Source organism: Crocodylus porosus, unplaced genomic scaffold (assembly GCF_001723895.1).
Source record: "Crocodylus porosus isolate Cpor-Errol unplaced genomic scaffold, CroPor_comp1, whole genome shotgun sequence".
NCBI lineage: Eukaryota > Metazoa > Chordata > Crocodylia > Crocodylidae > Crocodylus > Crocodylus porosus.
In genome coordinates, this window is record NW_017728918.1 from 71,282,463 (window position 1) to 71,297,518 (window position 15,056).

The 15,056-nt window shown below is 42.5% G+C and overlaps 1 protein-coding gene across 4 annotated transcripts in view; it reads right to left on the reverse strand.

Annotated features, from left to right (window-relative positions):
* The window catches only part of BACH2 (BTB domain and CNC homolog 2), a 264,660-nt gene that overhangs the window by 105,658 nt on the left and 143,946 nt on the right, over positions 1-15,056 (reverse strand). For 2 of the 4 annotated variants that reach the window (XM_019537759.1, XM_019537758.1), the window contains one exon: positions 14,721-14,870. The exons of 1 other annotated variant lie outside the window; for it this stretch is intronic. The gene's annotated coding sequence lies outside the window, so the exon portion shown is untranslated. Of the gene's footprint in view, positions 1-5,842; positions 6,038-14,720; positions 14,871-15,056 lie in introns of all 4 variants that reach the window. One more of the 4 variants, XM_019537760.1, reaches the window with a different exon arrangement.

Here is a 15,056-nt window from a genome sequence, read left to right on the forward strand (position 1 = left end):
TTTCCTGAAGATTCATCCATTAGCAATAACCTCTAAAGCATTCCTTAGGAGTGCATTAAAAGTGAAACCAGCAGAGCAGAGATGCACTTAAAATACACCATTATAGTAAATCTCCATTGCTAATGTTTTGTATTATTCAAGTAATGCAATAATAACTGGCCAATTCTCTTCCTCCAGTACATGAAAAGCATAAACGAACAATCAACTGTTATGTCAGGATCTGATCATATCGTATCACTGAGTTGCATTTCTAAGCCTTCGCCATTCCGAATGAGTGTGTAGGAGGGGATCACAGGCTGAGTATGATCTACTACCTCCTCCTCCATGCTTTTTCACAGTATTTCCAGCATATGACAGTGCAACAAAGCAGAGGCACCTGCATAAATTAAAGGCCGTGTGCACTAGAAGATCATTCCTCTACATTTCAGGCAGGCTTGCCATGCCAGAAACTAAGGGGAAAAAGCATTAAATGAGCATATGAGAAATGATTGTTTAAAAAGCCCGATTACAGCTGTGTTTGTCCTGGGAGGGGAAGGAAGATTTAAATAACCTGTCCTGCTGATTTCCTGAGGTAGATGTCCTGCAGTACAGCCCAAAAGGTTACTGAACTTCAGCTGAAGAACTCTGTTCCACTGCCAGAACTCTCTTACAATAGTCTTAATTCAGTCCCTGCACCTGTGACTGTTTACTTTGGACATCTTGCCTAGGGACAGAAGTTACGCATAAACTGGTTTCAGTGATCAGAAACTGGTTTAAACCTATACCAGAACATAAGCTGAGCGCACATAAATCAGTTTAAAAATGGCCAAAACAGGTTTAAGATAAACCTGGTTGAATGTAGTATCAGACTGAACTGATTTGGGTCAAACCAGTTTATGCAACTTCTGTCCCAGTCCCCGTCCCAGTTTAAGTTAAATCAGAGTCCTTCAGCATCCCAGCATGCTCTGCAGTCCTGGACTGCCTGTTCCTGCCAAGCAGAGCTGGCCCCACCCCTCTTCTCTCTAGCCAGACCACTATCACTGCTCCAGCTTTAAGTGATGGGAAACCCTGCTCTGAAGTGCTGCTGGGTCTGCCTGGCAAGGGGGCAGCAGCCCTTGCTAGGTGTCTTCAGCCCCCCAACCCCCTCACTGTTCCAGCAGCAGGAGCAGGGGTAGGGCCAGAGCCTGTTTGCTTGAGGGAAAGCGGAGGTTTAATCCCCACATTGCAGGGTGGGGGTGCAACGTGGGCACCAATAGACTCTGCTTGTGCACCGGGGCCATGGGGGCCAGATGCCAATAGCCTAAGGGGATTTAAGGGGGTTTAATTCCTCCCAATGCAAGCAGCAGTGGTGGTGGTAGGGGCACCGACACAGTGCCCCAGGCTGAGTGTCTTCGAGGAACAGACAGCTGGCTGTGAGGACAGGTGAGGAGTGGGGGAAGTGATCTGGTAGAAGGGATGGGGGGCAACTGAGGCTAGTTACAGAGCCCAACTCACCACTGCCTTCCACTCTGGCAGTGAGGCCTGGGCTGGGGCAGCCCCAGTGGGCAGGGATCAGCACCTGCTGCCTCCAGCTCTACACAGGTGCCATAATTTATAGGCCGGCTGCAGCATGGCTCCCCATCCCCCTGCATCTCCCAGCAGTGGGAGAGTGAACTATTGTGGCGGTGGCAGGTGATGCTCCTGTCACCCACCACCTACTCACGGAGGTGCCGAGTGCATGGGGTGGGCTGCTGTGGGTCAGGGGCATGAGCAGCAGCAGGGGGAGACAATGGACTACTGCAGCCCAGTTTGGCCTTGCCCCATGGCCCAGACAGCTAGGTAGCAACTGGTCTGTGGCAGCCCACCCTGAGTACTTGGCACTGCTGCAAACAGGCAGCAGTTGACCGGTACCCTCACCTCTGCCTGCTGTTATGGTTGCCTGCACTGCCATCCCTGGCCTACAGCAGCCTACCCCAAGAGCTTGGCACCACTGTGAACAGGCATCAGGTGTTTCACCTGTGCCCACTGCAATAGTTCACTCTGCCACCACCAGGAAAAGGAGGGGTGGACTGCTGCAGGCCAGTTGCTGCCTACCACAGCAGCCTGTCCTGAGTGACTGGCACTACCACAAGCAGGTGGCAGATGCTTCACCTGCACCCACCACAATAGTTCACTCTGCTGCCACTGGGAGAGGGAGGGGGTGGAGAACCGCGCAGCAGCTGCAGCCTACCTGCAAACCATGGCCCTTGAGTGGGGCTGAAGGCAGGAGGTGGTAGGGATTGACCCCCATGGCTGGTGCTGCCCCAGCCCAGGCCATGCTGCCGCAGCAGGAGGCAGTGGGGACTTGGGCTCCATAACTAGCCCCAGCTCCTTGATTCCCTGCAGCCATGACACATCCCACCTCCCTGCAGCCAGGTCACTTCCCTGCTCCCCGCCCCATGGCCGGCTGGCCACTTCTCAGAGGGATTTGGCCCAGGGTGCTGCGTCAATTCTCCCCTGCTGTAATGCTGCCCTTCCTTGCGGCTACTGGCCTCTGTGGCCCCGCGTGCATGAGCAGGGCCTATCAGTGTCCATGCTGTGCCCCCCCTCCTGCAGTAGGGGGATTAAACTCCTCAGGCTACTGAGGTCTGCTTCCCCCCCCTGCCCCACTCCTGCCACCAACCAACATGTGAGTGGAGGTGGGAGGGCTTGGGACCCCTGCCAGGGGCTGCTTCCCCATCCCTCTCTAAGCAGACCCTGCCTGAGTTTAAACCCCTCCCCAGTCATACTCAGGCCTTCTTGAGCCTTGCCCTGTCCCCCACCTCAACTTAATTTCCTTCCAGTTGAGGGCTGACTCTAGCACTCCCCAGCTTCTGGCCTGAGCCACTGCAGGTACATGCCTGCATTTCCAGAGTCAAAAGTGAATGTCTATTCATTTGCAAATTGGTTCAATCTATGCATGTTAGACTAACCCACAACGATTGAATCAATTCAGGCTCTGGCGTTTTGAACATCTGTCCCTAGCTCTTAAATGAGAGAAATTGGAGCAGAGTAGACTAAGCATCTCTGCAAAGACTACTGAAAACTAAAGAGGTTCCATCTGACTCCCTAGGCAAAAAATACAATGCTATTGATTAAAAAATGAAGATGACTATGCTGTTTACCAATTGCACAATGCATCCTACATACCATTACTGAAAGTAGTGTCTGGGAGATACCCATGGAAAAGAAAATATTGTATCATACCAATTGGAAACAGACAGAAGCACCAAATGCAGCATGAGTGTTCTTACCACATGACACAGATTCTCTGGGAGTTATCTTCGAAGTGATTAGATTGAACTCATCTGTATTAGGCTTAGCAGCAGCAAAAAAGGAAAAAAAAGTCTATATTTGTATCAAATATGGAGAATGTACAATAAAAATGACAACAAATGTTTATCCTGCTTGTCAGCAGCTGGTCACCTACAGGATTGAGATGCACAGATAATTATAACAGATGTAATTTAATTCCCTGCAGAAAACACCACTGTAGAAGCTAATTATTCCTGAAGTTTTGCCCATTCCCACCTGAAATATTTCAAGCCTTGATTACTGATGCCTTTTATATGGTATATCAGCAGGTTCTACAGTGGATGTGCACAGATGTTACGGCAGAAATACGTATTTAAATAAAAAGGCAAAGGTGATGAGATGAATAGATAGTAATAATCACACACAGCAGAGTTCTATTCCTAAAAGAAGGGGATGGTTTACATGGAGCAAATTTAATGGAATTTTATATTGCATAATAAAAAGCCCACTGCACACAGCATCAATACTCCATGGAACAACTGCTTATGCCTTTGAGTGTCTTCACTACATCATCTTTTACTGTGCAGGGCTGTGCAGAACGGGAGACCAATATTCTTGCTTAGCTTGGTTTTAAAGCCACCAAAAATGAATGTTTCTTCTGTTTTAGAAACTTGGAAAACTCCTGAAGGGAGAACAAGGCTATGAACAGGAAGGCAAGACGCACTGGAAAACAAACTGTTTTGGTTGTGCCTTTATTTTTTTAAGGCTTCACAAAGTATCTCCTGAACGTTTGCTTCTCTATTCACCCATTTAACGAATCACATCAAACTGAAAAGCTCAAAATGCATAGGTACACTCATTCTTTGGAAATACCACAGCTACTTCATGAGTGAAACAGGGACAGTACCAGAGCTGGGACCTTAAAGTTCTGAATTTCCCTGCATATGCTGACAACATTTCTCCTTCATGTTTTTCTAGACAATAAACTGACACATTGTCAATTAGTATGGTCATACTAGATTCAGCAACTCAATAAATGTATGTTTTAACTAATTTAATGTACCCTTTAACAGATGTGGCTACCTGGAAAAGCCAGCACTTAGTAATCCTATCATCTAATAATGCAAACAAAGGGGTTTTACATACCAAAGGTCATCATTAAGAATTCTTTTCCTTGCTATTCAGCAGACTGGCAAAGAGCAAATGTAGTTAAAAAAAAATAAAATAAAATAAAAAAAAAAGCAAAAAGTTATAGCTCAACAGCTCAAGCTATGCAGCTGTGCTTTTGGGTGACAGACTCTACAGCTGTTTTACCCAGATACCAGGACAATTTTATTTCCAAAAACCATTCTTATTTATATATTAGCATTGTTTTGATACTTAGAATGAGAAAATGCTGATAAAGTGTCATACATGGGCTAACAGTAAGTAAATGCCCTGGCCTCTCATTTCAACAAAGACACTCTTACAAGCACCCATACATAGAACTTACCAGACAGAGGCAGAGCTGTGTGCAACCCAGCCATCAGAGCTAACAGAATGATTATGCTTGCTCTACAGATTCTGAAGCATCTGAATCTTATTTTTAGGTGTACACAAAGGGCAATAAATGGAAAATCTTATTGTAACCACTGCTTTTTCTTGGCCACCCACACTTCCAACACCTACAGCACAAAGTATACAAATGCAAAAAACTTAAACCAATGTCTCATCTCAACACGGGATATCAAGTAGCTAAAATCAGTTCTGTTTTTTCCAATTTATATTTATGGCTTTGTTGCATTATTTTAAACTGCAAAGATATATTTATATTACCATATACACTGCAACAGGACATAAATGGGGCCTTTTATGCAGTCAGAGAATCTCCCATTCTTTGTTCTTATTCGCTGTCTGGGCAACAGGTACTCAAATTCATGTTTTCTAAGCATTGATCAATTTTACATTGTTAATGAACAGGATATATTTCCTTTTCTAGCTCTTTCAAACTGGTGATTTAGAAGGGGCTATTTTTGACTTATCAGTGAGAAATTATACTGAATGCACTACCTAGAATCTGTTTTTTTCCCCAAAAATCCCTTCACACTCATAATAGTAGCATTAGAAGAACTAGAGACTCTCTAGTTCTCATGCTTTCATTTCGTCATGCTTAAATTCCATTTTACTTAAATTTGCTCTGCAAATTACTTCTTAATTTTTATGCATGACCATTCAAAACCTAGCCACACGCAAGCTACAGTCACCGTTCTCCTCTACGTTTGACATGTTTCTCCTTACCACACACACATTTCTAAGCAGTACAAGTATAAGCAAAGCCATCACGAGAATATCTGCACAGGACTAACCAAAAGAAAGAGAGAAAGAGAGAGGAAGGAAGAAAGGGAGGAAGGAAGGGACGTCTGGGGGTATAGGAAGGAAAGCTGACAGTCTGCTTTCATTAATCATCTCACTCTTCTTGAAAACGCAAGTTATTATGGCTACTAAAGCTTCAATTATAACACTCTTGCTCTCCGTAAATCATAACAGGAAACATGTGCAGCAAGCAAGCGATTAGTATTTAACAAAATAATCTGCGACACAAAAGTGTCAGCTCCAGAAAACATATCTTTACCTGCACTTGCTCATTAACTGCAGACTAGACAAAACTGCCCGTCATCTTCTAGTAATTAACATGTAGTCTCACGCAGAGCCAGCTGCTCCAAACACCTTGCAGCTTACACAATACTGTCGAAGTCAGGTATACTTTTTTCTCGTGACGATTTTAGGTCGCAGGATCTTCTGGTGTGTGCTGTACAGGCGCAGGTATCTAGTATTATGAAAAAATGGGTCATACTCCACTGGGTTACAACCACACCGCCCCCAAATCGGGCACTGAATGACTGTACAGTGCCCTGCAAGGGAAGGGGGATAGCTTTAAGCAGCAGCGAAAACAAAACTCATGTGGTGAAATTAATTTTAGTTTTCACTGGTTTAGGTTAAAGAGAAAGTTGATTTCACTGACACCGTCTTTCAGTATCTTCTTAATAAAAGTTAAGCATGGGCAGGTGGGATATTCTGTGGGAAACTTGAGTGTCATGAAGGTACTGTCCCCCCCACCTACGGGGAAATGCTAGTAATCACAGTCCCTTGTGGTAAAAGGAAATGTTATCTGTCTGAGCCAAGAACTGACTCAGTCACTCAGGCTGACACACACAGACTCCCATCTGCGCCAGATACAAAACTTCTCAATAACATCACCAGCACGTGAAAACAAAAAAGTAAACAGATCAATAATAATACTTCACACCTACGTAGCGCCACACACCCTTGAAGTGATGCACAAATACTCTATTCAGTTTGATTCGTTGTCATCAGATCAAATCCTACCATTCCTCTCAGTAATAGCAACAGTATGTAGAAAGAATGCAAACTGTCACATTAACAGCTTTATGGTACTACTCAAACCATGGATTAAAAAAAATGGAAATGGCAATTTCTTCCAGCTAGGGTGCCATAGTTTCAGCAGAAAAGCTAGTCAAATACGCATCTCCTGCTATGGACAACAGTTACTAAAAACTCCCTCCCTCCTCAAATCCCATTCTATAAATTCCCAAGCTGGGTCATATTTCCAGATTATACTGCAGAACTAGACATATCTGCTTTACATTTATTTAAGAATATCATCAAAAACAGATTTATTGCAAATATTTATCAAATATGAGGCAGTCTGATGTTGCTGCTAAAGAGGCAAAACTTGTTCTGGGATCTGGAATAGACATGTCATATACAAGATAGAGATCATTATTCCACTCTGTTTAGCCCTGATGAGTCCTTACCTGAAATACTGTGTCTAATTTTGTACATCACATTTTTAAGAAAGATGTAGAAAAACTGGAAAGAATTCACAGTCTGTTTGCATCCCAGATGGTGCAGGGTGGAGCACATAGATTTCATAGATGTTAAGGCTGGAAGGGACTTTGAGGATCATCAAGTCCAGCTCCCTGCCCCAGGGGCAGGAAGACAGCTAGGGTCAAAGGATCCCAGCAAGGTAAGCATCCAAGCACTTCTGGAATGAGTCCAGAGTAGATGCCTGCATCACTTCTGGAGGGAGTCTATTCCAGGTCTTGGAGGCTCGGACAGTAAAGAAATCTTTTCTTATGTCTAGCCTAAAACGGTCTTGGAGGAGTTTATGACCGTTGGTCCTTGTTTTTCCTTGGGGCACTCTGATGAACAGACATTCTCCCATGTCCTGATGTATACTCCTTATGTACATGACATAGAAGAACAGGGATTTTTTTTTTTTTTATTACAAAATTAGGTTCCATAGCCAGCTATGAAGATAAGGGTTTCAAAACTAGCTAGAAGTACATATGCCCACAGCCAACAAACTGCATGGGACTACTGAGATGCTCTAGCTGTGTGCTTCAGCTTTTATTTCAAAGGGTGCTGCTTATCCAATTGGCTCTATGGGGCTGCTGATGAACTCCAGGTGACTGGATTGGTGTCACCCTTTGAAATAAAAGTTACAGCAGCATCTAAGTAGCTTGGCTTTAATTCGGCAATTTACTGTGAATTAAACACATTGTGAGCTACTCAGATATGAATGTGCCATTTCCAGTCTTTCAGCATGTAAAAGTCTGATTTAAAAGGGCACAATGATCAATTACTATGGAGGGTAGTATTAACTGGCTCAATTCACAGGGCAGATGTAACAGGCAACAGGTCAGATATTAGGAAAACACTTTTCTAATGATAAGAAAGGTTAAATACTATAACAGGTTACCACAGATAGGTTGATATTAAGAAACATCATCTGTCAGCAATGATATAGGCATACTTGATCCTGCTTCAGAAAGGGGGGGGGCATGGAGGACTAAAGTCCTTTCTGTGATTTCTTCCTCTGTCACAGGGTGGCTGGCTGAGTAGCATGCTGATTCCTGTACCATCCCTGTGCTAAAAGGCAAGTAACAGGGAAAAGCATTTCCATCACTGAATAGCACTCATCAATGAACCTGAGATCTCCATCATGCTCATCTCTCTCACTTCCCCACTTTCACAAAAAAACCTACACCACACCAAAACTGTATCCCAAAGCAGAATTTTGAGCCAAGAAAGGGAAAGAAACATTTCACAAAATCCACTTGGGGTTTCAGTACTGGTATTCATTGTACATGTATTCTGATAGTATGATGGGTGACAGATTAACCTCCTCACAGAGACAGACAGATAGCAGTACAATCCACTATTAAAGGCTGCACATCCAGCCCTGTAAACACTTCCTTCCCCAAATAAAAAAGCCCATTTCTTCAAAAGTGCACAAAAACTTGTATATGCCTGACCCTTGAAGTGCATATCCTGTTCAGTTTACCTGTATGTACAGTAAAGTGCAACACATCCCCATATTTCATGACATTCACCAAGTAAGTAACATGCAAGTCAGAGGTGTCCATTTTTTTCCAAAGTAGACCTACTGTGAACACAAGTAATTCTACCATCATATAAAAAAAGCAAGCATAGAAAAAGAGAATTTTTTCCTGCAATGTCATGACAGATGTGGCACAGAATCCAGAAATACTGGGCATAGGAATCCACTTCTGCATGCTCAGCAATAGGAATACTACCTTTTCCCTTCCATACTGCCATGAGAGCTGAGAACTACTATGATGGATATAAAACTCTAGGAACTGGGTTTTTCACAGGAAGTGTCTCTTCACTCGGAGATCTCTTGTTGGTCTAATGAAGTCTGATTTTGGCAACCACTGGATATAGAATAAAATCAATCCGTTCCTCATGTCTGAGCTGCAAGAGGGCAGATGACAGACATTTAATCATCAAATTGTGAACTTTAAAATAAAAAAAATATATATATTTCTGCGGAGCAAGTGCTGGTGGGCAGGTTTAAAAAAAATCTTAAAGTGGATATAAAGAAATAATCTGAAAACTGTTATTATCTGCAGGTTATAGACATTATTTTGTGTTTTTTACTAATACCTTTAAGAGTCAACAAAATTATTTGTATTAGTATAAATTAAGACTGCTTAGAATACTATTGATTGGCATATTATTTTTGCCTTTTTAAAAAGAAATTATGAAACAACACTGCAAAAATGTGAACTCAGTTTTCAAACTGCAGTTCAAAATGCAGCTCACTTCCATTGTGATGTCAACAGGACAGCTGTATAGCCATAGCCTAACATTTGCTGAAAAAAACTGTAGTTTCAATAGCATCTGATCAAAACCCAATTTGTATCACACTATCAGAGATAGTATGTGGAAACAATGTATAAGCTGTTCAAAGAAGAACAAACTTTCTTCCTGACTTCCCTAGTCCATCACTATATATTGGTTCGTGAATGATACTGATGCGCTAATTAAGCACCTGACACCTTGACCTCATATTTGTATCAGCTAACATGGATCCAGATGCAGGGTTGGATCCTAGGCCAGTAACGACAGTACAATTAGATGACTTTTTCAGGCAGTGTGCGTCATGTTTCAAGTTTTGCAAGGTCCTAAGCACAATGCCAACACTCAAAACTAATTTAAGTATTTTACATTTCTCCCAGCTATGCAGTTTTTTCAAGTTAATTTGGAGACCCAACATTATAATTCTGCTTGCAGATGAGACTACTGATTATTCACAATACAGGCAGTACCCCTTACACTCCTGCCAATGTCCTTCAGCTGTGACCAAAGGGTGAGATCATTTTTTTGATGCATGTGCATTCAGCTCCTGGATCCAGCCCTGCATCTGGATCCATGCTTGCTGTTTTTAAGACTGTTACTAAGCAAATGATGTTTAAGTTTGTTGTCCAACATAAATGTATAGTATTGCAAACCCTAAACATAAGTAATGCCCATGAATCATGAGACTGCCTTTAAAACATGAGGGGGAAGGAAGGGTTCAAACGAGTTTCCTGGTTGGCCTTCTTGCTTGTGAACTCTTATTAGTCATATTTTCAAACTTTTTCCTACAAGTCTAAAGGGATAGAAACCTGTTAGTAAATATCAGAGACTCACATAGTCAAATGACTCCAGCTGCTGGGCCTTTATGAAAAACACCAAATAATGTAAGACCAATAAAATTATAAAAGTTTGCAGTCTAAGGATAGGGACAGACATTACACACAAACAGGTTTAAGTGATCAGGAACTGGTTTAAACCTGTAACAGAACAGACCATCAGTGCACATAAATCAGTCTGAAAATGGCTGAAACTGGTTTGAGATAAACCTGGCTGAATGTAGTATCAGACATAACTGATTTGGCTTAAACGAGTTTATGCAATGTCTGTCCCACACCGCTTCTTGGTTCAAGTTAAACCAGAGTCCCCCAGCATCCCAGAAGCTTTGCAGCCCTGGGTGGGGCTTTCTGTTTCAGATAACTGGGCTGCCCTGCTGGACCTCTGGCAGAGATGGCAGGCACAGCAGCCTGTGCCTGGCTTCCCTGCTCAAGCACATCCCCATTCCTCTCTCCCACATCACAGACTGTAGCCAGCACCTGTGCTAGTTAATGCTGAGAGGTGTCTATAAGGCAGACAGGACAGCATCCACTTACGGTTTTTCGGAGTTAATCAACAGCTCAGCTGGTAACCTCCCTCCTTTCCTTCCTTGGAAATAGTTGTTTAAGAATAACTTGAATTAATGAGGGAGGCTTTTGTTTTCTTAATGGGCTGATAAACACTGAGTTAGGGGTTATAAACACTGTGTTGTCAACTCCCTGCTGGCTGGTCAGAAACAGCAGGGGAGGGGGTGCCTCCCTAATCAAAATGTCCTGCCAGCATCTGGCCACGGCCCCCCCACGCCTCAGCTTAGCACTGTAGAATGGAAGGAACAGCTGCTCTGGCGTGCCCCCTGGCTTCTAGCCTGAGCCACTGCAGGCATGTGCCTGTATTTCTTCAGTCCAGAGTGGATGTCTATACGACACAAACTGGTTCAGCCTAGCCAGTTTAGACTAACTTGCAAAGATTGAATCAATTCAGGCTCAGGCTTTTTGAATGTCTGTCCCTAGCCTAACAGTGCATCTATTAGCAACTGAACCTATGCCACCGTTAACATATGTGGGCCCCTTACTACCTGCTTGAAAATGACTTTCACTTACTATCAAGTCTGTCTGCATTTTGCAGCTCCATTTTTAGCTCCTTTTTAATACACTTCTTTTTCCAATATCTGATTTTTTAAATACAATTTTTTGGTTCAGCTAACACCCCTTTTAGGATTAGCCAGTTGATCCATACTACTCGCCTGGGTATACATATGTAAACTCTCAAAATGAGTTTCAGTATGTATTTGAAAAAAAAAATCTAGTGACATGTATACAATGGATAGGGATTTTTGTCATATTGCTACAGTGAAGTTCTGCATACCTACTTTTCAGCTATACAAACAATATTAGGTAAAGCATTAACAGAATGTATACAACTCCTTGATTCCAGCCACATGTAAGTTATACTGTTTTAATAAAAAAGAGAATTTTGCCAACATAGTTCAAAACCCAGTGATAGGCATATGGATACACACACACACACACACACACACACACACACACACACACACACACACTAAATAGGAATTTTTAGTTTAGGGGCCAGGATTTAGTTTAGGGCACATTGATTATCTAGTTAAGGTTTAGCTAATCTGAAATAAAACAAAAACAATGAGAAAATTCTGACCAGATAGCAAACTGCAAATCTGTTACACCAATGCACAAAAATAAGGGAAGACTGCCAATCTCTATGATCAACAAATCAGCTCATAGTCCCTTATTTATTGGAGAAATAAACATGTCTGTTTTCCTTGACTTTTATCTACTTCCTTACTTGCAAACATCTTACTAAAATTCATACCTTGACCTTATTTTGATGGCTATAGTGAGGAAACACAGGGTGCTGACAGACATGGAAAAAACTCAACAAAAAACAAAACAAAAAACTAGAGATTTATTGGAAGAGGAATCATGTCAGTTTGATCTGGCTTGGCCAGCATCTGTATAGCTCACATGCATCAACAGGGCTTTTTGGTAGTTCTATCTAATACCTGATTCAATCAGTTTGATTTAATAGCTGAAGCACATGAGCTATACAGATGCTGGCCAAGCCAGGTCGTGCCGATGTGATTCCTGTTCTGGGCACGCACTGCATTCAGTGAAGGGGTGCACTGAGCTGAAAGTAAAGCACTGCGGTATTTTTTCCCCCCCATGTCTGTAAGCAGCCAATGAGCACCATAACAGTAAGACTACTACAAAGAACACAACAAGATTTAAATCCTACTGGTGGGGACACTAGCAGGTTAGACAGTAGATGCCCTTATACAGGCTACAGCAAGTCCTGGACCTTGCACCAGCATGATTTTTCATTCCATGGATTCCCCTAATGTTTTTCTGGTAGAGTTATTTGACCAGCTGCTGGTTGTCACGTGTCTGTGCAGATAGGGCCATGGAATATGAGCAATGCAGGGCCCAGCCTTCTCCAGAGGGACAACATCTCTGCTCTCAAAAGTGAGAGCAACACAAGCAGCAGCGTCTTAACAGATGTAAAAAATATTCTCTCCCGTTTCTGAAGACATTTTTTTTTAGCTATGCTCAGCTTTCCTATTTTCCTTCTTGTTCATGGATGAGACTAATGCATACTGGGGGCTGAGAATCAGTAAGCGCCGCAGTCTGCTGCTCAGATTAGTCTCTCTGCTCAGATGCTGATCCTCAAGCTGCTCTGAAGCACAATCCATATCCCAGCAAAAAATACTCTCCAATTAGGATTCAGTTTTGTTACTGTATTTTCTCACATACAGTATGCTCCAGAATACCTTGCGTTTGAAAAGCAGAATGAAGAAAAAAAAGATTTTTCCAGAGTTATGGTTGCCTAGAGCAGGGACAAACCTAATCTTCAAGTTGATTCACCCTCCCCTGCCTGCTTAACTACAGCTGAAATGCTAGCTGTGTCTGAAGACTGGTCCCTATGGGTGGATCTATGATTCTGAAGAGGGCTAAAGAGTTTCCAAGGCTGTGAAATGGAGAACATATAGCAAGATTCCTCAAAGAAAGGTTAGCTTAATCAGTGGCACCAATCATTAGCGCCTCTGGACTGAAGAACAATGAATCACTGCAGCCAACTGACTCCCTTAGTTGCTTAAACAGTAATGCAACAACTGCTCCACAGTGAAGTAGAAAGCAAAGCAGAGATCTTCTATCCCAGGCAGAAAATCAGCTTCCTACTTAACACCCCCCGCCCCAATTCTGACAGGCTGAGTTTTAGGGGAAAGGTGCATCATACACTAGGAAATATGGTAAAAATGTTCAGCCCATGCTTTCTCCCAAGTTTGGCTGCTCGTGGATTTCCATCCTTAAGAAGGCTCAAATCTTTCTTTATATTCTCCCTCTTGCACTCAGGATCATTGCAACAAGGCAACAACTCTTTACAGTCAGCTTCCTCTCTCTGCTGAACCTTCCCTTCAGGTTTAAAACTGCTGACAGGTTTCACAAGGCCAGACTGGGTTCAGCCCATCTCCAAGCAGATCACTGATCCCTTTTTGGCCTGATCCAACAGGGGCTTCAATCAACTCCTTTGCACCATGTACAGCAATGTGCAATTTTTCCTACAGCAGAACATATTCTCATTCTCTGTGTGCATGAAAGCACACACGAACTATCATATGATTACTGCTAATGTATGACCCCTGTCACTGTTATATTATTACTGAGCAGCAGGGAGGCAGCACAATCTAATAATTAAAGGAAGGACCAGGATTCAGGACTCCTGGGTTCTATTCCTGCTTGATACTGCCAATGACTAGTTTTATGATCCACTGTATTATTTTTTTCCTGCCGCCTCTGTGGTGGTCTTTGATCAACCCTTAACCAGCCACTGACATCCTTAAAACAAAAACATCTAGATAAGCTGCAGCCACAACATAGATAAAAGAAAACTTCAGCTTTAAAAAGGTACTCCTTGCCTTTCAATATCTAAATAAAATCTGGTGAAAAGTGATGCTCTGGTTGTCACTCAATAGGAAGCAAGAGGGAAAGGTACAACCAAGAGGAAAGGACTCTATCCTAAAATGTACATGGCTGGGCAACTACGGGACTACAGTATCAGGAACCAGGCTTTTATGAGTTTGAGTGTGCTGTGGCATAAGCTGGACATTAGGATTCACTGAGGTAAATAAAATTACATTCATGCATGTACATGCACATGCATGTGTGCACACACACTTACTGAGAAATAAAAAAGGGGGGAAAAAACCCCAACTACTCAATTTAAAACATGTTTTTTACCATGGTAGCAGAATACTTAGGTCTGCAGAATGACAAAACTCACAATCACTAATTAGTTTTAAAAGCAAATAATAGTCCTCAGTATCCATTTATTCATAACGTAATGTTTTCTGTTGAATTACAGCTTTCAGAATGCTTTTTGAAGTATGATATTTATTCCTGGGGTTTTTTTTCCCTGAGGTATTTTCATTCTTTGATTGCTTTTTTTTTTTTCTGGAAAAAGGAGCTTGAATTAAGACTTACATGTAACTTTTCTAGGTTCTGTGCTAGCTAATATTCTCACGAGGCAGGAAACTGGGTGAACGGAGAAATTAGGAGACTACAGCAATCCATTAAGATGTGGACCTCTGCAGCGCCACGGGGCAAAGTTCTGGCAGCTGAGCTGATATCAACCTAAAATACAAAAAAACCAAACAAGTGGTCATTTATCGAAATTCAGACACAAAATTTGCATCAAGAATGATTTTCTTCCTCTACTTCTGCAGTTTTTTGTCTGGAGTATCCTTGTGAATTAGGCTATATGGCTCTTCCCAATTGATCAGCAGCAGCAAATGTAGGAACCAAGGAAAACAATCATTA